Genomic DNA, 22,926 nt, shown 5'->3' with positions numbered 1-22,926 from the left:
AAAAAAAAAGAAAAAGAAATAGACAGGTAAAGAAACTATGTAAGATAGATCTCTTACATGTAAAAATCCTTTTTTAAAAAACACAGTTTAATAAACTGAAATATTTTCTTGTATTCCAGTAATTGTCTTTCTGGGAACTGGGAGCATTTTGAACTGCTCTCTGTAAACTGTTTTTCATGTCATAACAAATACATTATTGTTTTAATAATAGAACGATTAAGTCAGAGTAGGGCTAGAGCTGAATTACTCCAACTTAAGGAGAAATAAGCCAGGAAGTTCAGAGAACTGCAGACAGTACACACTTAAGTCAGAACCCGCAGAAAAATGCACCCGGGTGTGTCAGAATTCATTCTGCACGTTTGCCTCTTTCCTGTCTGTCTTTTTCAAATCTAATAGTGTCTCTATATTTGATTTCCTTTTATGGAGAGCTCTAAAACAGATTATTTACCAAAAACACTAATTGCAGACTTCCAAAAGGTCATTGAGATGAGTAACATTTGACTATTTCTACTTTCTTATCAGAGATCTATGGGAAAGTAATTAAAAAAAATTTCCCCACAAAAGGAGTATATTTAAATAAAAGTTCATTTACATATTTGAACCTCTCTGGGAGAGTATTTATCAAATGAACATTCAGGTTCCCGACTCTCAGCACTGCTAAGTAGTTGGCAATGTTTAGCATGTAACTGTCCATTTTTCATTACAGTGAATCTTTTTCTCCCCAGACTTGTGAGAAAAGGATATGACCCTATAGAAACAGAGCAATACTCTTAGTTTCACACATAACGGGCTACTTAGAGAAAAAATTGATTAGAGTGGGTGTGGACATGCTTTTGTATTTGGCCATCAATCTGAACTGTGAAGATTTTCCCTTTGTATTATTGACTTTTCCTGGCAACAGGAAGATGAACATTTCCCAACTACTGTCGCACGGAGTTCAGGGGTTTAGAGGACTGACATTTCAAAATACTCAATCAGGAGCCAGTCACCTCTTCTCAGCCTTCCTTGCTCTAAACAGGAGGTGAACGCTGAAATGTGGCACAGGTTCAGAAAATCACAAATCACGCTTTAGGCCATCTCTATAATTCTATCATTAAAGTGACAATTATTACCCCAAATGGCTCATTCTGAAGGTTTCGAGGATTCTCATGGCAACATTTAATGACAATGATTTTGGGGTTTTGAAAGAAATCTGTTACATATGTGCATATATATTCATTTTTCATTTGTTTTTAGAAAACCTCTGTAGAGATTCAATATTAATCAGTACTGCAAAGTAACCATTCTTGATTGAGATGGGTTCCAATATCAAATGTTGTCTCTATAACTGTGAGAAGAACTGTCTAAAGTGTATACAATTATAAGAAGTGAAAGATTGAAAAATAACAGGATTTAACCGCCTACACTAGAATTTGACAGATTACTGAGGCCAATCATTCTTTCTCTCTCCTTTTAAAATGAAACTGCATATAAGATTAAGGATGGCTCAAAACAGCCTCCTGTTTTATGTATCCAGTAAAAGACAGCTCAGGTGATGTTTGCCTAATTATCTGAACACCATTGCAATGTTCTCTACTCATATAAAGTTCCAAATATTTACTTTATAGAGTGTTGCCTAAGAAATAGTAATATAAAAATATAAGGTCATTTCTAACACAAGAAAACTAGTAATGTCCTAGACCTCTACCTTCATCCTGTAGTTAAATATTTTGATTATGAATGTATTTCTAACATCATAATTTGTTAACATACACAAAGACAAATGAATTAGCCAAAGCACAATGTACAATATAATGTTTTTCTGCCAGTATAAATAAACCATTATTAAAATTATAAAAAGAAACAACATTTAAAAAGTACGAGAAACAAACATAATTAGATTTACTATATTATGAGGGTTTATGAAAGAGCCAACATAGTTCAGCTTACAGTCTAGTAAATTCAAACGCTGATAAAATATAAGTACTTTAGCAGTGCATTTGCATTTTTGGTGCATGCTATGCAATGCAAAGGGGATCTTATATTTCTAACACAACCAAAAGCTAAATGTATTTTAAAAGTTCCTTTGTCCAAATATATTACTGCATTAATCATACATAATCAGTGATTTACGAATTCATTTTGAGAAGCTAGATCAGAGCTCTATGAATGCAATTCATTCAAAACATACTATCAGAGAGATACAGTTCACATCCTTTCCTCTGTCTTCCCACTAATCTTTCGAGTTACCAGGCAGCCTGGAGAAGTCTGCTACTGCTCTCTACAGTTTAAATGCATCCACTTCTTAATTACAGTCAGTAATTGACTTTGTTCTGCTCTATTCCAGTCACTCACAGGAAAGTATTTTCAAAATCTGTGACTGGTAAAACCCATTTAATTCAGGTTCCTCAACCCACTTTTTTATTTTACCTCTTTAGGATTTCTGATAAATGGTTTGCTGAATCATATTTGCACTTTGAACAATCGAATTTCCAACACTCTTGGGAAAAAAAGACATCAGTAAAGAATGTTAGCTTTGACTAAATCTTTTGATTGAACAACTTATGATGACAATCCAAAATGATGTATAACAGACATAAAGGCTTTGATATTAAGCCGTGCTAATGTACTCTTTCTATATGTTTTGCCTCCGTGACAGATGCTAGGGTAAGGGGATGAAGGAAGAACTTATAGAAAACATAACAGGTTTAGATAAGAGCTGCTGGTCTCCATCTTGCTTAGAAACCTACTTTAGGCAAATGTTTCTTGAAATCCCTCATCGCCACACCAGGTTGTATTTTGAAGGAATATATCAGGGCACCAAAGTAACCTTAATGAAGTGTGCAGTGTCAATAATAAATATCTTTTAAGTATCCATCTGGGGAAATTTGTCTCGAACTTTTTCATACTAAATAAGGGTCCATCTGAATTCTTGCTGGTAAGAAATTTATGCCCAGGAAATTATAGAAGCGTGTCCACTGAGCAACACGCAGAGTGGACACATTCCTTAAGGCTTTGGGGGATTAATTCTACAAGAGTTTTCATGTGGGCTTAGAATAGTATGTGTCCTTGTTACGGTTCCTCTGAATATGGAGGCAGGTAGATGCAAGTCCAGACTTCACTGATGAAGAGTGAAGAAATTTGTGTTTTAGATTTTAATTAAATAGAGTTTTGTTATGCTAATTTAAAACAGCTTAAAAGAGTTTTAAGAAGTAGTATTTATGTTGATTTAAGTATTGTTCTTTTAAATATTGTCAATTAAGTAACACTGTCATCAATATTCATTCTGGCAGTAAGATTTTATGCTATTAGCTTTTAATTTAAATGAGAAATTAATGTGTAGAATGGCATTTATACCATTACAAATTTCCATACTTTTGTTTACTAGAATATAAACGAAACCTTTTTTTAGAACTTCTTTTTTCTGATTATAAGAATAATACTTTATTGTGTAGAATTTGGGAAAAATAAAGATAACAAAGAATCAAAATTATGCATAGCTACACAACGTAAACATTGTAGGTATTTTAATTTCATTATTGCCAATCTTTTATAAATAATAGCCAAACAGAAATAATGATCAATGTTATAGATACACCTCATCAGCAAAACATATTTGATGGTAAAATATTATCGGCTTCTTTTCCAATTGACTTCAGATGCACATGGAGAGATTACCAAAGATGTAAGAGATAATGAGTGACATGGTGCTACCCTGTTTGAGAGCCCCACCCTTCCGACTGCAGAATAAATCCCACAAATAATTTCATGTACAGAAGAATAGAGAGGATGAGTTCATGACAGAACAGCCTACTAATCATTAACAATGACTGATTAAGCATCCATTAAGTACAAGGCACACTGCTAGAAGCTAGGGATACACAGCCCCCACCCTCAAGAACTCACAATCTGTCTGGATAAATAGGACATATGCATATACAGATAAATAACAATAGAAAATGGCTCATACTGAGTCCCAATGTGAGCGGCACACACAATGCTCATGTCAAGATTTCAGAGGAGGGAGTAGTTACTGCAGGCACATTTACATCATGAAAGTATGCGTAAACTGGTGGTCATGATATGTTATTCTTCAAATGTTGATTGTATCAGAACTTCAGTATATTAAGGATATGAATACCACCACTTGGTATGCAAAGTGATATCAGCTTTAATGATCTCAAAGCACATAATAAACATTCTCCAAATGCAGCTTTCCTCCACTATCATAAAGTAATTTTGCAAATGAAGAAAATGAAGCAAATGAGGAAAATGAGAATGCCATTCTATCAAATTGGCATCATTTTAAATGATAGAATTAAGAGATTACAAAGATCTTGATTTCTAGTTCACTAGTTCTCAGCAAACAGTTGTATACAGTCAAGGACTGTGTGTTTGAACAGGAAAAGGGCCGTGATAATTTGGTTTCAGTTATGAAATTTGGAATAGCAACTTTAGACAAAGTTGCTTCTTTCCTTGCAGTTAGGCTAAAGATAGCCCGATTTTAAAAGATCATGCAAAATCCTAACTCTGATTTTTCTTTCCAAAAACAAGCACTCTCTTGCTATGAAAAAATATATCTAAGACTGAATTGGGTTATCTACAACTCCTTCAAATCCTGGAAAGGACTAAAGCAATCCTACACTTGAACAAATACCTTTCACATTTTGATTAGAACCTAAGGAGGGATTATTCCATTTTAATGAAACTGAAATGGTATGTAGGAAATGTATAATAAAATATGCCAAATATCCAAACAGCCCTAAAACATGTTAAACAATATGGCTACAGTGGTTCTAGAAAGACATAAGAGGAATGGAATTTAATTGCTATTATGTTTAGAGAGACTTTGGGCTTCATGATATAATTTTTATATTTGAATTAAATTAAGTAGAAATAAAAAGTTATATCAATATACACTAAGTTTATTTGAAGTGAATATGAATTATTTTTGTGATAGCAATTTTGTCCATATCTGTATTCAATACTCCCAGCAGAAAATATACACATGATAGGGAGCTATCAAGACCTAAAATCGAAGTAACAATGCTTTAAAAACCCACACAGATTCACATTTTTTTCATCTTGCATCACTCCACATATAGCTGATCAAATGAAGGTTGTCATGGTTATACTAATAGCTAAATTACTTGGTCTCAAAGGTGTTTATGACCACCAAAGAAATTACACTATCAGGCTGAATGTCTGTCTCAAATTACAGTCTGGTTTGAGTAATTCCTAACATTTCTCTTAACATGTTGAGCAAAGTTAAAATAAAACTAAGGGTAAAATATCAGTTAGATGTAAAAGGTCTTCAATTTGCCTTTCCAAAAATGTTACTTGCTAAAGCATTTTGTGAGAAAGTATCTGCCTTGTGTTCCCAATGTTGCTAGATGTTAAGTAAATATATGCTGATTACAAAAAAAAAAGTTGCTTTGGCAACTCTCTTATTAAAATGCATTTGTAATCCCCATCTGTCATGAAAGTTTTGAAAAGTTTGTTTACTTTGGATAGCAGCCTTATCCAGGGTTACCCTAGCAAACAATGATAGCAGTCTTCAAAAGTTGTATGGGGAACAAGCCACTAGGGATCCATTTTTGTTTTAATTGGCACACACAAACACTTTTCTGGTCTGTCAAGAAGATCAAGCTAATATGCATGGAAGGTGTTATATTCTCAGCTTTGGGGAGCAGTAAAGCTCCCTTTATTTAAGTAATTTAAATGATAGACTGCAAAAACTTTGCAAGTCAGAAAAATGTTTTATACTTTCTTAGGGAATATTTGTTTTAAGCAACGGAAAATGTTCTACATATCTAAAGATGTTGAACCTTATGTTATAATCACTCTGTTTCTTCTGACTCCGTGACATGTTCCTAAATCCACATGCTACTAAATAAGCCAGGCCACCAATGGATCCCAGCATTTCCATAACTCCCCCTGTGTTAACAAATGTGCGTTCATTAGTTTCCAGATGTTTACTGGATATGTTTTCAATGTGTTTGGGGTTGATTGATTTGCATGTACATTTATTGGAACCCTCAGTGGTGTCATCATATCAAAATAACCTGCCCACGTAAGCAATTTCTTATTTAATGGAAAGTAAACAATGTTGGGTTATGTACATGACAGACCTCCAGTGCATTCCAAAATCTAAGGTTTAAGGCCAGCCTTTCAAGAAACAATGCTTTTTAAGTGAAACTGAGCTGTACTTTGACACCCAAATAATTTTGTCCATGCATTCGTACAACAGAGATTTGTTCTGCATAATAAAATTGGCCCTGTAGTGAACATTCACACCCCATATTACTTGCCCACTCGACCTTTCTGTTTATTAACAAATATCTAAAACCCAAAATTTATTTTAAACAAACAAGCAAAAAAAAAACCCTCATGTTCATTCTTTTGTGTTAAAATATTTTAAGTACTGAGAAACAGTCTTCTCAATATTCATGAAAGAATACTATCCAAGTAATTAGGAGATAGTTTAGCAGTTTCCACAGTTTTGCAGCAGCTACACCAAAACTTTTGCCTGTGGTGCTCATATGAAAAACGACTCAAAAAGAGACTAATCGAAGCAGTTGGTGTATAAAAATATCAACTTAGACTTTTATTGCTCTTAATTTTTAAACTGGGGTGGGGGGGTGTACTTGTCTGTAGATAAATGAATCATCCCGGGATTTGTCACCACCAGTCACTCCCTGCCAACCAATGATCACCTTCTTGCCTGAGCTGTATTCACTGGTGTTCAATTATTCACTTAGTCACAGTCACATGACACTTGGGAATCTGCTGCCCCCATTGTTTTCAAATTGGAATTATTTTTATTATTACTGTCCTTATGTAGGTAATGCTCAATTTTTAAAGTTTTAATAAATTCAAAGGTGTTAACAAACATACAATCTCCCTTTCTTCAAGATATACTGACTTGTTTTCTCTTTCTACATACCTTTTTGACCCACGAGGAAACATTATGTATGTTTATAGTTTAATGAAAATATCATGTATATTATTATGAAAAATTTTTATGCATTTTATTATCTATACTACCATCATCTCTCATGAGAATTTAGTTATAATATCCTTTGCTTTCCTCACTCTCTCATCCATGTTTTTCCTTCAAGTCCATACTATACATTGCAGCCAAAGTGATCCCTCTGAAACTTGGATATGATTATCCCATTCTTCTGCTTGATATCATTCTGAGGCTCCCCACAGCTGTTGCAGTGCAGTGCAAACTCTTTAATTTGGCCTGCCAGCCCCTGTGTGCTCTGGCACTGACCCACTCTGCAGTTCCTCTGGTCCACATTTTCCTCTGCATTTCTACAATCCAGCCATACTGATTTTTTTTTGTTCCCCAGCTGTCCCATACTTTAGAGCAGGTTATTCCTGCTGCCTAGACCCCTTTGACATCCTCTGTCATATCATTCAAATCATTTGAGATGTCACCTTTTCAGTAAAGGCTTCTTTGAAATAGATATTCCCCCAAGTGCGCTCATAACATCCTGCTTCTCCTTTATCTTAGCACAAATTGGTCTATGTTGCAATGTCTTTTTGGTCTTTCCGTTCCCCCAACTATGCTATAATAATCCTGAGGCCAATGACAATTGTCTACATGCATGGCTGAACAACAGACACATAAGGAACACTAAGAAAATAATAAATAGACAAACCTTATCTACTTTATTCATTTTGGTGAATGCATTATATTGCATTGTTTGATATGCCATAATATATTTAACTCATTCTCTATTGTCATAAAATTTTGAAGGCTGCAATACAATTGCATTCTTTCAGATAATATAAGTAATGTAATACTGACGTCTACTGAAAACACTTCACGAGAGTAGAGTAGGCAAACTATTTTGAAGGTTGATAATGGCAGTCTGAAGGCTATATTTTCCCAGCAGTCAGCAAGTCGTAGACATCAGACAATAGGATTAAACTTGGAAGGGCTGGGAAGCACAAGAGTCATATTTCAGTGCATATCCCTAAAATAGAACGTTCTTGATTATATTCCAAAGCCACTCAAGTATTTTACAGGGATCATCTACACTAGATCATCCAAGAATCTCATCCTAAATATAGGCTTTTGTAATTGGGAGTTGACAGTATGGGAACTGGAACATAAGTTCAAAATTTTAAAGAGCTAATACTTAGGTTAATGGGTCAAGTCTTTAGAGGACCTCAGTGATGCAAAGATGCTCACTGCTGTCCATCAGCATTGTAGCCATTAATTTTACGAGAACACTGTTAATATTGATAAATAAGCAAACTGTGGGAGGAGGTAGTAGTTACATTGTTAATTCTATTTAGAAGTATTAGCTAACTTTATGACACAGTAACTTAAGCAGAAGTAGGTATTGTTGCCACTAGTCTCCTATTAATAAGTACTGAGAGTGCACAACAAGAATAAAAGATGTTACAGTATGTATCTTTATGCTATTGTAACATATTTGGCCATGATTATGAGTGTTTATAAAACATTCAAGAATTGTTCCATGTCTACTTACATTAATGAGAACACCTGTTAGCTTTAGTGCTGTACAGACTTATTTGCATTAGATTCAGGTTTTCACATACTTTACCTCACTTTTTGAAACAATTAGATGCTTATAGAGAAATATAGCTAAGTGAAAAACAGCAGCTTGAATGCCTTCCGGCTCAAGACAATTCAACTCCAGGTTTCAGTGAAAAACAAAAATCTGCTCAATTACAATACTGCCACTTAGAAGTGAATGTAGGTGTATTTCATAATTTTACATTCAGAGAACAGAAGATACATATGAAAATCTGTGCTTTAATCTTCAAGTTCAATTATAGCCAAATGAGGCAGTTTCCAGACAAGGATGCCAACAAATAAGGAATGGTGATGCCACCACAACATAGATTCTCTGTCATCTTGGAGACTCGCTACCCGAAGTTGGTCTCTTTATTGATTTCCAGAAGCTGGATGACTCCAGCTGGTCTTCTCACTGAGTGAGGAAATCTGCAGATGCTTGCCCACCTTGTGTTGTTTCCAACACTTCGCCAAAGAGACCTTTCTATGTGATGACAGAACTGAAAGCAGCAAAGCAGCTGAGGATGCTCTCTGAGTCAGTCATTTCTGGGCTATGGTTCGCAGCATAGCCAGAACATACCAACCTAGGAAATGCACCGCAGTTCCCTTACAGAAGCCCGTGAGTCTGTCTTATTCATTACTCACAACTTCTGTACGTCTCACTCTATTGACACATCTGTCTGCTACTTCTCTTAGGATGCTAAAGCTTCTGGGATTTAAATATTTTCAGTTATTGAAAAAGGGAACACTTAAGCAAATCTATGGATTCACAGCTCTATTATCATCATTATATTTAAGAGGTGCAATATTTACATAAAAATAACTCAGGTGGTGATATAGTCTAAAGATAAATATTTGTGATCAGAAGAAGTGTGATTTATAACTATTTTCTCAGACATAAACAGTGCACCTCTGTACTATACTAGTAAACACAGATTAGCCCAGGCACACATGAACTATTCCCACATGATTCCTGATACTCTGTCCTGGGAAATAGCAGAACTGGGAATGGCCCTTGCAGAGTGTGTGGCTCACAAGAAAGAATGGTATCTATTCCCTTCTCTGCTGTCAAGTTATATAATTTGGGCAGAGGAACAAATATTAGATGAAGATTTGGAAATTAACCAGTGAATTCTTTTTTATAGAATCCAAACTGCATAATTCAAGAAGTAAGTGTAATACTACAAACTTACTTTTGGTGTCTCATAATTTTCAAACTGTGTTTAACCAAGAGCTTGACCATCTAGATTTTGCTCTCCATGAAAGAGCATGATCATTCATTAGGAATGATAGACTAGCTATCTATGTAATTAGGATGTTCATGAATGAGTAGTAATGTTTCTTCTTCCATGAATGAGAGGCTTAAATAAATTGAAAATGTTGAAAATTTTCTTCTGAGAATGTGGAAAAATTGTAATTCTGCTGTTTGGAGAGCATTCCTAACTGTTTACTCAAAAGGGTTATCTTTAAACCAAACATGAAAAAGCATCTGACATTTCTAAAACTATAGTTAGTGGTTTACAAAACATATAGTACATGTGTACATATAATATGTTCATATATATATCACTATATACGATATATATATGAGTATATCACATATAGTGACATATAATATATAATATATAACATAGTACATATGTACATATGTGTTCTATTTCTCCAGATATAGAAAGAGATCACACAGGAAAATATAATTCAATGGTATTTTTATTAAACTACCTGTGACTCTATAATAGACAATGACTTCTGTCAATTGAGCAACAGGCCACCCACCTAATAAGGAGACATCTGGAATGACATATCACTCCATGCCAAATGTGTGCAAAAATATCTTAACACTCTTTACTCCCCAAAGCAAAATGACATTTGTATTGAAATGTTACCACTTAAAGATGCTAGACTTTTAAAAAAATGTATTGGTAGCACTATCAGTAGGGTGACTATACAATTTATTGTTCAAACTATGATAATTCTGAAGGCAAAAGGCACTGTTAATAACACACCAGGACAATAGGTATAAACCAGGCCTATTTTATGTCTCTGGGACATATGGATCACTAGCCAACACACACAACACTGGGAGTCATTTAATAACCATTTAGGTGCCTAGTGAATACCTGTCATTGGTCCAATTCTAAGAACTGTGAGGTATACAAAAAAGTTAGCAGTGACCCTTCCTCTGAAGAAGCTTCCAATCTAGCGTGAGAAAAGACCAGCATGAGAAAACATTAGAAACAATAATTACATAATGATTCAAGACGGGACACAAAATGGTTTTCAATGAAAGAAATCAAACTTTCCTTGAGGGTATAACGGAGGACTCAGGGAAGAATGTTGGAGAAGGATCCTAAAAGGATAGATGAAATTTAGTAGAAGAAAAGGCAGGGTAAGAGGACAACACAGGTGAAAGGAAAAGCTTGTGCAAAGATTCAGAGGAAGGAAAGTACATAGCATCTCTAAAGGACATGAAGAAGCTGTTCCTGTGCCCTCTCTGTGGAATCTTTTCCCTTCACTCATCCCTTAAACGGAAGCGTTACCAAACATTTTCCTGTAAGACATGATTCTTCTCCCTTATAGACACGCTCCAGAATTATATTACCATTTCTCATTTTTTTTTTAAAAAAATTAGATTTGTAAAACTAATAGATCCCTAATGTGTAACTCTAGTTCAATTCAAAACAATATCATTTCTGATCTATTACAATTCGGACCAATGTGACTTCTGGTCTGACCTCTTTAATGACAGATGGTATAGTTACAATCCACTCTTTACATCCACTCATGGGTAAACTCCTAAGTTGACTGACATCAACTTTGTCCTTGGAGATCTTTGTAAGTCTGATTCTTACATTCACTAGGACCTAAAGGAATCAGATCCTGGGGATAGGGCCTAGTAGTCTGTCTGTTTACAGAGCTCCACAAGTTATTTGAAAATTATGCTGTATTGGAGTCTGCTGCTCTGGACTATAGAAAGATGATCTACCTAAATCCATATCTGTCACATGCCACTTAAAAGCCACTGAATGGATCCCTTTTATCCCAAGGATAAAACCTCAATTCTTTAATGTATGTTGCAAAACATTTCATAATTTATCTCTCTGTCTCTAACCTTTTCAATTCCTCCACTTATTAACAGCATAACTTTGAACAATTTATTTAAAATTTTTGTGTTTCTATATTCTCACCTATAACCTGAGAAAAACAATAATACCTACTTCATAGGACCATCATAAGGGCTATATGAAATACAACCCAGGAGAAGAACTTAACATAATACCTGACACATAGTTAGCACTTAAAATATTATGTTATTATTTGATTTTATTTATTGACTGATTCACTGATTGTCTCCTGGATTTTGTAAACTCCACCTCTTCATTCAGGAAACTACTCAGATATTGTCTATTCAGGAAAGTCCTTCATAACATTTAGAGGTCAAAAAAGAGGTATCCCTCCAGCAGTTTGTACTAACTTCATGATGGTGTGCATCTCACTATTGTACACATCCAGTGTCTTGACCTTTCTACACAATAAGCTCCCTGACCGCCAAACCACATGTCTCTGCATTCAGCCAAGTATCTGGAATAGCACCAGCTCTCAATAAAGGGGTATAGAAGGAACGATAGCTCAATTGGCTTAGGTTAATACTAAAGGGTTTTGGTATTCACATAATGAAAGGCCTTGAAATGTAGAAAACAGATTTTATTTGGTATACTAGTAAAGAGGAAAGCAATGATTCGTCAGTGAGAACCTGTAATAGCAGAGCTATTCCACAGTGTCAGAGTGGGGAAGACATCCTCTTAAAGCTGGCTGTATATTGCAACTTCCGTAACTGTCAACATACCACTGCCTTCTCAGGTTGTACCAATGCATCTATCTGAAAAGATGATACACCATTTTGGTAAGAAGAATGCCTCTTCCATGGGCCCCTGGGTTTTCTCCAGCTCTTTCTGATTCCTGATCTTTTCCTCTTTTACACAACTCAACAGCTGCTTCTCTGCTTTCAATGTTAGATGCCCCACTTTGAGATGCTTAGTATATTGAATAAAGACCTTTGCTATAACCCGAAGTGACTTGACATGATCTCAGGCCTTGAGAGTTGAGAATGCACCCTGTCTTGGATATCCTGTCTTTGCCAAAGCTCATTTCTGTAGCTGTATCCTCTTCTTACTTCTGGCTTGTGGTTCCCTATTCTGGTGGTTTATCTCACATACCAGACCCTCTCGGCTGGCAGTGTCCTTTTGCCAGACCCCCTTTTAGGAACTGGGGCTCTGCAGAGCATCTCCCCAATCCTCATAGCACCTCCCTGAGTTCTTTAAATCCACCTTCCGTCTGTCTCACTCATCTGAATTGTTACACATGTAATCAAGAAATAATCCATACTTGCGTTCAAGGCACCATAGTTATAAGAATATCTGAAAATGAGTCATGTCAGTGTATTCAGCAATCATCCAATGGTCTTTAAAATATCCTTGTTATTTCTGGTTGGAACTCACACCCTAACAGCCTGGACTGAATTTTGTTATCTTACTTTTTGGGTTCTGTATTCTGTCCAGAAGACACACTTCCTTCCAATATTATCAGCTCAAACTTTTCCATAGTAGTTGTCCCAACTATAGTTTTTTGCCTGCTTCATCAAGATGGTTCTATTGCCATTAACTTTTTTCATGATCTCAAGCAATAATCTCAATCCCTGAATAAATGATATCTAAAGATCATCAGTACAGTAAGTTTCTCCCTCAATTTCTGAGGCTTACTATAAACTATTGTGCCATTTATCATTCTCTAGTGTCCTGGGGAGTAGGACATTAACGAGAACATTTTTCCATCATGAGAACCAGTGTTGGGTTTGTAATCTGCTACCCTTGAGGCTCACAGCATTGGATTCATATTTCACTGAGTTTCATCCACAACATTTTCTTTAAAAGTTTGTGGCTTAATTAGATGATATTTATATGCAGCTTGTTAATTTACCTGAATGCAGGTAGAGGAGGCACTAAGGGAAGAATGTATTCCAAATTTGAAGAAGCCACTATCCTGGAGGTATAATCTGGTGATGGCTTTCAAACATTTTTGTTCATGAAACTTGGTAAGAAGTAATCATTGCCAATCAGTACCTCTCTTTCTTGCTCTCTCTCCCCCATTTATCTTTCTCTCAGATACACACACACACTCTCTCTCTCTCTCTCTGTCATCTAGATATCTTTCTACACATAAAGTCATTCATCTATTATTGAATGTATAATAATGAAAAACATATATATACACCATGTGCATATGTTCATCTATATATGTAAATATCATATAATTGAAACAAAAGTTTTATTAAATAATACCTCCCTTTACTATATGTGATATAACCTGATATTTTCTATCCTGTTTTTTTTCTTTAATTGATTTCATTTAAAAATGCTGGTCCCAACTCACTAAATTGATTCTGTGACCCACTAAAGGATCTTGAATGCAATTTGAAAAACTCTGGCCTAGGGAGTAATGAAGATGTGATCTTCATGCCCTGTTCCTTGATGTGCTCTCTTTCTCTCTTTTCCTCCCTCCTTCTCTCCCAGTCCCTTTGCCCCTCCTTCCCTTCCCCTTCTTTTCTCTTCTTTTTCCTGCACCCTCCCTGTTTATAAGATTCTTCAAAATATCTTCATATATAATTTAACAGTTGGATATTTAAACCTAGGAAGAACTTCCAGCATATTTGTCACATTTGTGACTATTAGGCCTGGGTGATCAATAACCCTGCGTGGGTGATTTTGCACTAAGTCATTTCTTGCCATTTGAAAGTAGAATTAACATGTGGTTCTTCGGAATTTGGCTTAGACCCTAGGTTTTCTAAATATACCTAAAAGCAAGAGTTCCTTTATAAAAGAAGAAACAAAGATGGGGCAATGTGCTGTTTGGAATACATTTGAGATACCTCACCATGATCTGGAGAGGGAAAAACCAAAGAAGTTAAAAGCCTGGCAAACTATCAGAGACAGAGATGGCAGCTATTTGTTTTCAAGTCCCTTGTATTGAAACAATGAGTGCACTCCACGTTGCATCCTGCAGCACCATGATACAAGGTCTGGGAGTAGTTACTAGCATGTGTCTGTGTGATGGGAGCGAAAGCTAAACATTTTAATAGTGTTATGGCCTCTCCTTCTCAAGTTCCCATTAATGCAAATATAGCACATGTGGTTTAAGTCCCAAGAGCCTTGTAGGACACAAATCACAGATGTGGAATAAACATTATCAGAGAATAAGACTCCATGGTCTTCTTGCCATCAACACATGCCCTTATGCTCCCATGACATCAGGCAGATACCTGATAGGATATCTTAAGCAAAATCACAAAAAGTCAGGGTCATCAAAGGGCCCAGGATGGCAAGATTCTAAGCGGACTCCAAAAACTTCTTGGTAAATTACGGCAGAAGCTTCAGCTACATCAAAGCTTTCAGAGAACACTTACCATTATGATAATTAAATATAGTAAAAATTACTCATCCTTCCTGCACCAAAATTACCAGAGACTTATGCTATGTGAGGAGTAGAGTGTTTTTGTAATGTAACCCAGATGATGTGATGGCACAAGGCCTGTAAAACAGAGCTGGTGTACTTCAGATACACAATACAATTCCCCCAGCTATCTCAATTCTTCTGTGCTGCCTTCAAGACTACAATTCAAGGTGATTGCTGCTCTGAGATTGCTCTTTTCTTTTCCCATCTTCTGTTCATCCCTTTCTTTCCCAATGTCATTCTTTTCCAAAATTTGCAGGCTCAAAAAATGAGTAAATTGAGTCTCCTCCACCTAGCCCATTATCATTGCTGTATTCTAAAACTGCCACTACATTTGAGAAACTTGGGTAAATGCCTGTGTATTGGTGAACTGCATTTCCCCACACTGCCCATAAGTGAGACTTCAGTATCCATATCCTGACCTGACCTTAAAACTTATATCGGCAGTACTGTCAATTGCCATGTAGTGTGATTCCAGGAGCCTTAATAAGCCTCTTTGGATGACAGACTAATTCCCTAAACCTGCCATCTAAGGTCTGGAATTTTAATTCAGTTATTCCTTTAGATGAAGCCTTTAAAACAAATGAAAGGATGATATTTTTCTATATGTTTTGTTTAGATATTGCTATGTTACGTTTCTTAGGAAAATATATTAAAGCAAACTATTTCTGAATATAAATGCATACTTGAAGACTTTTAAAATATGCAAAACCAGAAATGTATAAAAACTAAAAACACTTCTAATCACAGTACTCAAAATATCCCTCTTAGTATTTAATGTATTTTCCCTCAGACTCTTTAATACATATGTTATGTTTATACACATATATATGTGTTTGCATATATATATAGGTCATACATAGGTCAAATTAAATATACAATATTGTATATTATATATTTTTTTAACATTATATCATGAAGGCTTTTCCATGGCATTATTCTTTGAAAGCATCTGTTTAATGGCTTCCTAACATTTTGTTATAGAGATTTACTGTAATAAATTGAAGTGTCTTCCTATTTTTCCACAATTTAGTTGTTTCCACATTTTGTCATGATAAATAAACCCACGCTGCATAAGCATGACTTTTTGTTAAGATTTCTGATTTGCTTTTCTTAGAAGAGATTGTTAGAAATAGAATTACTAGGTCAAATAAAAGAATTTTGAAAGGCTGCTGAAATGCATTACTAATCATTTTCTAGAAAGTTTGTTCCAAGTTGTATTATCTCACCAAAATTTAAAGCATAAGCCCATTTCAATTCATATTTTCTCTGAAGTAACACAGTACTATATACTTTGCGAATTTTATAAGAAAACTCATTTTTTCTTAGGTTTGCATTTCTTTTATAATTAGGCATTTGTGGTTTTTTTTTTCTTGGAATTTCTTACTAATGTGCTTACACATTTTTAAGTTTTAGTATTTTTAAGATTAGAATGCAGTTTTAAGGAAGTTTATTAAATTTTGGTGACAATTACCACATAAATTTTCCCCAATTTATTTTGAACAGCACTTTTAATGAAATTATTGTTGTTTCTTGGTATTCAAAGGAGCTTGACTCCAGGGCTGCTGTGAATACCACAATTTGCACATACTTGAGTCCCACCATTGGCCCAAAGCAAATCTTCAATACAAGAAGTCAGCCCTCAATATCAGGGGTTTCATATTCTGTGAATACTGCTGTTTCCCTCTTGCACTCTTGGTTGCAGATGTGGAAACATCAGATACAGAGAGACCCTTGTATTTATTGGGGAGAAAACCCCTCTCATATTAATGGGCCCCTGCAATTCAAATCCACATTGTTCATGGGTCAACTGCATTTATATATAAATGTGTTATTTTTAATTTTTCCATTGTAAGCTTTAGGTATTACTCCTTTGTAATTTTTCCAATTTATATTTTAATTCTTAGAAATCATTTGGAGGACCCTAAATCTTTTATGTGAATCTTTATTTCTTCTCTTCCCCCAGAATATCCTATTGGGAATTTGATAAGATTGTATACTATATCTATATTAATTTGGGACAAACAAAAAATTTAAAACTAGTAAGACCTCTGCCTCAGAAAAGAAAGTATGTCTCACTATTGCAAGGTTTTGTTTATCTCTCTTAGTAAATTTTGACAGTTTTATTTGAATATTTACACTTAGCCTTAGGTATTGGAAATGGAATTTTGAGAGAGGCCTGGAGAAGAACTTGAGGACAATAGGTGTTTCAGCAAAAGAGAAACTACAACTCCAAGAAAGGAAAGGCTCAGCACAAGTAGATGGGGAGAATTTTTCTATCACATCATTCACCACAGGGCTGTCCTAATGACTCCAACGAGGCCACTATCCCTTTATCCTCTTCGTGTCGTTGGGCCTGTAGCATGTGTTTCTCACAGGATGCAGTCTCTGCAATTGACTCTAAGCTAACAGGTGCTACTAGGGTACGAATCCAAAACCATGCCAATTTTCTGACAATAAAAAATAGTATTATTGTACCCAAAATATACTATTCCTGTTGGTTTGAGTTTCTTGGTCTACAGATGATGGCAGGTGAAACCCTACTCCCTTAGCAGTTGCAGAAACTTTCATCCAATTGTGGATCCAGGTTTTTACCTTTATCCAAAAATTGGTTTCTCAAGTTATTACAAACTCTTCATAAACAACCTTTTTAGTAGTCATGTAATATTATGTCATTTGGATATATCATATGGCATTCTCAATTTTTGGACTATGGCTTAAATTTCTTTTATATCTTTATAATGTCTAACAAAATGAAAGCCTATAACTTTGAGTGCAGAAGCAGAACATAAAAGTAGCAGAATAGCAAGAGACAGTATCGCTCAAGTTGAAACATATGGGTTTGGCAGATACCACTCTGGTCACATCTGTGCCCGTCATTCACAAGCTCAGTCCTGCACAAGTCATTTCACTACCTGGTGCTTCTGTCTCACCTGTAGAGATTAAAAAGAGTAGCTACTGCATAAAAATGTGGCAACAATTAAATGTAATCCATGAAAATCCTGTGGCAAAGTACCTGGTAAAGAGTATCTAATTATCCATATTAAGTACAGACAAGTTAAGAACAAGATGTATCTGAAACCACCCCTCTCATTTTCCCTCCTCCAGATGCTCTTCTCTTAGTATATTTTGTGAAAGAAGAGAAACACTTCAAATGAATGACAGGAGAAAGAAGAAAGTATATGTAACCATTTACACGTATGCATAAGCATGTGTGGTATATCTCCATAATCCACAGGTGTGACCATTAGGCACAGAAAAATTACAAAATGCAATTAGAAAATGTGACAAGTAATGAGCATATTATTGTAGGCTGCAGCAATTAAATCCTATGTAGAAGGGGATAAAGAGACCTGACTTAAACCCCCGAGCCCAGGTTAAATCTTTCTGCTTACTCAGCCACTACACTCTCCAATACCTCTTAGATCAACTTTTTCAAAGAAGTTGTCACCACAATGGCAACTTCCAAGAAGCAAAAAAGGAAAGGAGCACCTCAACCACAGAGACTTCGCAGCATCCCTATTAGAGTGAAAACGCCTCCCAGAATCCCTGAAAAGGGAATTGGTAGTCCTGACCCCTGTCCCAAAAGGGGTTAGAGGTGAGACAATATGCTGAGAGAAATCTGTTGCCTGATCCTAAGCTGCTGGTGGAGTGGTGTTGGGGGGTGGGGGGTAGGGGAGAGGTGGGGGAAGTGGCAGGCAGGGAAGCAAGAGCAGAATCAGCGTCTATACCTGGGACTAAGACAGTCTGTAAATGGCTTGTGTTACTGTGTTTGTGTTACTGTGCCCGTGAGAACAATTACAGACGCACTAAAAGCTCCAACCTGAGGTCAGGACCAAGAGGCTGGAGAAAGAAGGGACCTCAGAGGTAAAACAAAAGAAAGGGCTTACCAACTTTGGCAGTGGGAGCAGCTTGATACCAGCTAGAAAACAAACCAAAGCAAATTGACAACAACAACAAAATCCAGGCAAGCATGACAGAGTAACAGAGGACAAAGAACAACAGGGGAAGACCAGACCAGCTGCAACAGAGTAAGACCAGCAAGGATTCTCCTTAGAAGGCAAACTCTATGAGGGCAGAAACTCTTATTTTGCCTCTTTATGGCCAGCAGGGTCCCCAGGACCTTTAATTCAGTTTGGCACAGAGAAAGTGCTATTATGAAAGACTTGGAGAATACAGACTATTATTTTATATGCCATGAGACCAAGTAACTTCACCCTTTTGTTTTAAAAATTATTTTAAGTTCCAGGGTACATGTGAAGGATGTGCATGTTTATTACACAGGTAAACATGTGTCACGGTGGTTTGCTGCACCTAACAATCCATCATCTAGGTTTTTTTTTTAAATTATTATTTCCATAGGTTATTGGGGAACAGGTGGTGTTTGGTTACATGAGTAAGTTCTTTAGTGGTGATTTGTGAGGTGTTGGTGCACCCATCACCCAGGCAGCATACACTGCACCCGATTTGTAGTCTTTTATCCCTTACCCCCTCTCTTCCCACCCTTTCCCCTTGAGTTCCCAAAGTCCATTGTGTCATTTTTATGCCTTTGCATCCTCATAGCTTAGCTCCCACTTATGAGTGAGAACGTACAATGTCTGGTTTTCCATTCCTGAGTTACCTCGCTTGGAATAATAGTCTCCAATCTCATCCAGGTTGCTGCAAATGCCATTAATTCATTCATTTTTATGGCTCAGTAGTATTCCATTGTATATATATACCACAGTTTCTTTACCCACTCGTTGATTAATGGGCATTTGGTTTGGTTCCACACTTTTGCAATTACAAATTGTGCTGCTGTAACTTTGCCTTTCACCTAGACATCATCTTGAATAAGAATGCCTTTCACCAGCATTCTTTTAAAAGAGAACATGATTAATCTTTTTACTTTTTATCAACATGATGGGTGAGAATGGTGTCCCAATTTAGGCTGCAATTCCCTGACTCTTAGTAAAGTTAAACTTTTTTTTTCTATAAGCTTATTCAAAATTTTAATTATTTGCCTTTAAATTTTTTTTAGTTATCTACTGGCATATTTCTTGTGCATTTTGAGGTGCTGTCTTATATTCTCCCTCCTTGCAAATATATTTTTTCATCTGCCAATCCTTTTTTTATGTTCTTTGTAGTATCTTTAGTCACAAAGAGGTTTTAAATTTTATGGTTTTAAAATTTGTTTACATAAGTCATTTTTTCCTATGATAATCTATTTCTGTTGTGGCCCACTATTCTCTAAAATCACGTATTAAATTTTATCAATATTTTTTCCTAAACAATGAATGAATGAGATCGGTTTTTCTTCTTTATTGTATCTTAGTTAGGATATACCAAAACAAATTTCATCCTGTTAGAGATACTTGCACTCTTAATATAAGTATTTCACTTGGTCAACAAGATTCGATTGCTAATATTGTATTTTGAAATCTTACCATCATCATGATCAGCCTGCAGTTAGTTTCCTTTTTGATGCTATCCTGGCTTTTGTTTTCTGGTTATTCAAGTCTCATAAATAAATTGGGATGTTTTCCATATTTCTTTTTTCTTGAGACAGAGTCTTGCTCTGTTGCCTGGGCTGGAGTGCAGTGGCGTGATCTTGACTCACTGCAACCTCTGCCTCCCAGGTTCAAGCAATTCTGCCTCAGCCTCTCAAGCAATGGGATTATAGGCATGCGCCACCATGCCCAGCTAACTTTTGTATTTTTAGTAGAGACGGGGTTTTACCATGTTAGCCAAGCTGGTCTCGAACTCCTGACCTCAAGTGATCCACCTGCCTTGGCCATCCACAGTGTTGGGATTACAGATGTGAGCCACCATGCCCGGCCTGTTTTCCATATTTCTATGTGTAAGACCTTATATAACATGGAGAGTGCTTGGTCTTTGAAGGTTTGGTAATATGCATCTATAAAAAATGTTCCTTATGCTCTTTCAGGTATAGATATTTTATTATTTTTCAAATTTTTTCTATTGAGAAAATTTCAATTTCTTGAGTTAATTTTCTAGGCTTAAATTGTCCTAAAAATAATTCATATTATCTATGTTTTCTGAGTTATTAATGGAGTTTTATGCAAATATTTTTTGTAAGACATTTCTTACTTGTAGCCATTTTCTTATCTCCAATATAATTTCTTTTCTCTCTTTTTGGCTATAATTGTCAAATATTTTCAATGTTACTACTGTTTCTTTTTAAGGGAACAGCTTTTCAGTTTTATTGATCAAATCCGCTTCATTTGTAGTTACTGCGTCATCATTTCGTTTCTGGCTTTTATATTTATTACATTTTTTAGTATATTTTCTTTGGGGTTATTTTGATTTTTATACCCTTTAAATCTTTATTTAATTACATATACATGTATACATATACATATATATTTTTTATTTCCTAAATATATGCAATAAGGTGATTAATAGTCCGCTAAAAATATTTTGTATTCTGTCATTTTTTTTCCATTAAGCAAAACGTTTCAGGCAATGGCTGACTAGCTTCAGATTAACTTTCTGCCAGAGAGCGCGCACACACACACATACCCCTACCTACCTTCCATCTAGGCACTGAAGAGCTAACAACACATAGAAAACATGTGAGTCAAGATTTTGAAGAGAATGGAATCCTGGACAGATGAGCTCACAGTTTGGTCTTGCTTCTTCTCCTGAGGCATTCTGCATTTAAAAGCTATGAGTATGCTGGTTGAAGTAGCTCACGCCTGTAATCCCAACACTTTGGGAGGTCAAGGTGGGAGGATCACTTGAGCCCAGGAGTTCAGGGTCAGCCTGGGCAACATAGTAAGACCCCATCTTTACAAAACATAAAAAATAAATCAGCTGGTTGTGGTGGCTTGCAGCTGTAGTCCACCCTTTTCAGGAGGTTGAGGTGGGAGGATCACTTGAGTGAAAGAGTTCACGAGATTATGCTGAGCTATTATTACAGCTATTATTGACTGACTGTCTGAACCAGCCAATCAATAAAAATTAATTAAAAGCTATAGGTGATAGGCTGAGAAGCTTATCAGAGTTGACGGCAGCCTCACAGGGCTTGAGAAACAAAATTGCTGTTTATATTCGACCAAGGTAGAGGGGCCCTGAGGCATTCAGTGGGGATCCTGAAGGACTATGCCTTCAACAGAAGAGCAAACCAGAAATATACCATCCCTCACAAAGGCGGAAACCCAGTATTGAATAAACATAATCTCTACTTGGATTAAGATGATCTGCTCCTAACCTAAAGGGCCTGCACGAAATAGAAAAGAAACACGTTCTTTCTGGAATAAAATATCATCCTCCAGATTCTTAAATTATCTCTGTACTTTTTAGTATGGTGACATCTTGCACTTGATTCAAAAAGATTTTTAACAAACAATTGACAACACATAGAAAATTTGATGGAATTTGATCCACAATAAATCTAGATAATCCAGGTATAGATACAATACAATATTTTCAAAATATAAATAAGATGAAAAGTTTTGGCAGATAATTCGAAATAACCAATAAAATAAAAATTTAGACCTGAACATAGTTGAAATTAAGAGAGATTTCACAGTAGATTAAACATAGAAAAATAAACTGAATAGGTCAGAATAAAACATGCATACCTGGAGCACAGAGAAACAAAAGAATGGAAAATTCTGAAAGGAGCATAAGATATAAGAAAAGGTTTGAGAGACATATAACTGGGGTCTCAGTAAAAGAGGAGAGAGAGGAGAAGCTGTATTTAAACCTAATGGCTGAGAATTTTTCAAAGTTGCTGAAACACATTAAGCCACAGATTCAAAAATCACTACAAACCTCAACCAGGATAAATAAATTTAAAAAAAATCCATCCTTGCTATACCGTAAGTAAATACCTGAAAACTAAAGACAAAGAAATTCTTAGAAGCACTCCCCAAAAA

General features: G+C 35.8%; 1 protein-coding gene across 6 annotated transcripts in view; it reads right to left on the bottom strand.

Moving 5' to 3' along the window:
* Positions 1-22,926, bottom strand: part of ARHGAP15 (Rho GTPase activating protein 15) — a 638,954-nt gene that overhangs the window by 327,533 nt on the left and 288,495 nt on the right. The gene's annotated exons all lie outside the window — the stretch shown is intronic.

The sequence above is a fragment of the Symphalangus syndactylus genome, chromosome 22 (genome assembly GCF_028878055.3).
Source record: "Symphalangus syndactylus isolate Jambi chromosome 22, NHGRI_mSymSyn1-v2.1_pri, whole genome shotgun sequence".
NCBI lineage: Eukaryota > Metazoa > Chordata > Mammalia > Primates > Hylobatidae > Symphalangus > Symphalangus syndactylus.
This window is presented reverse-complemented; position numbering and strand designations above follow the sequence as displayed.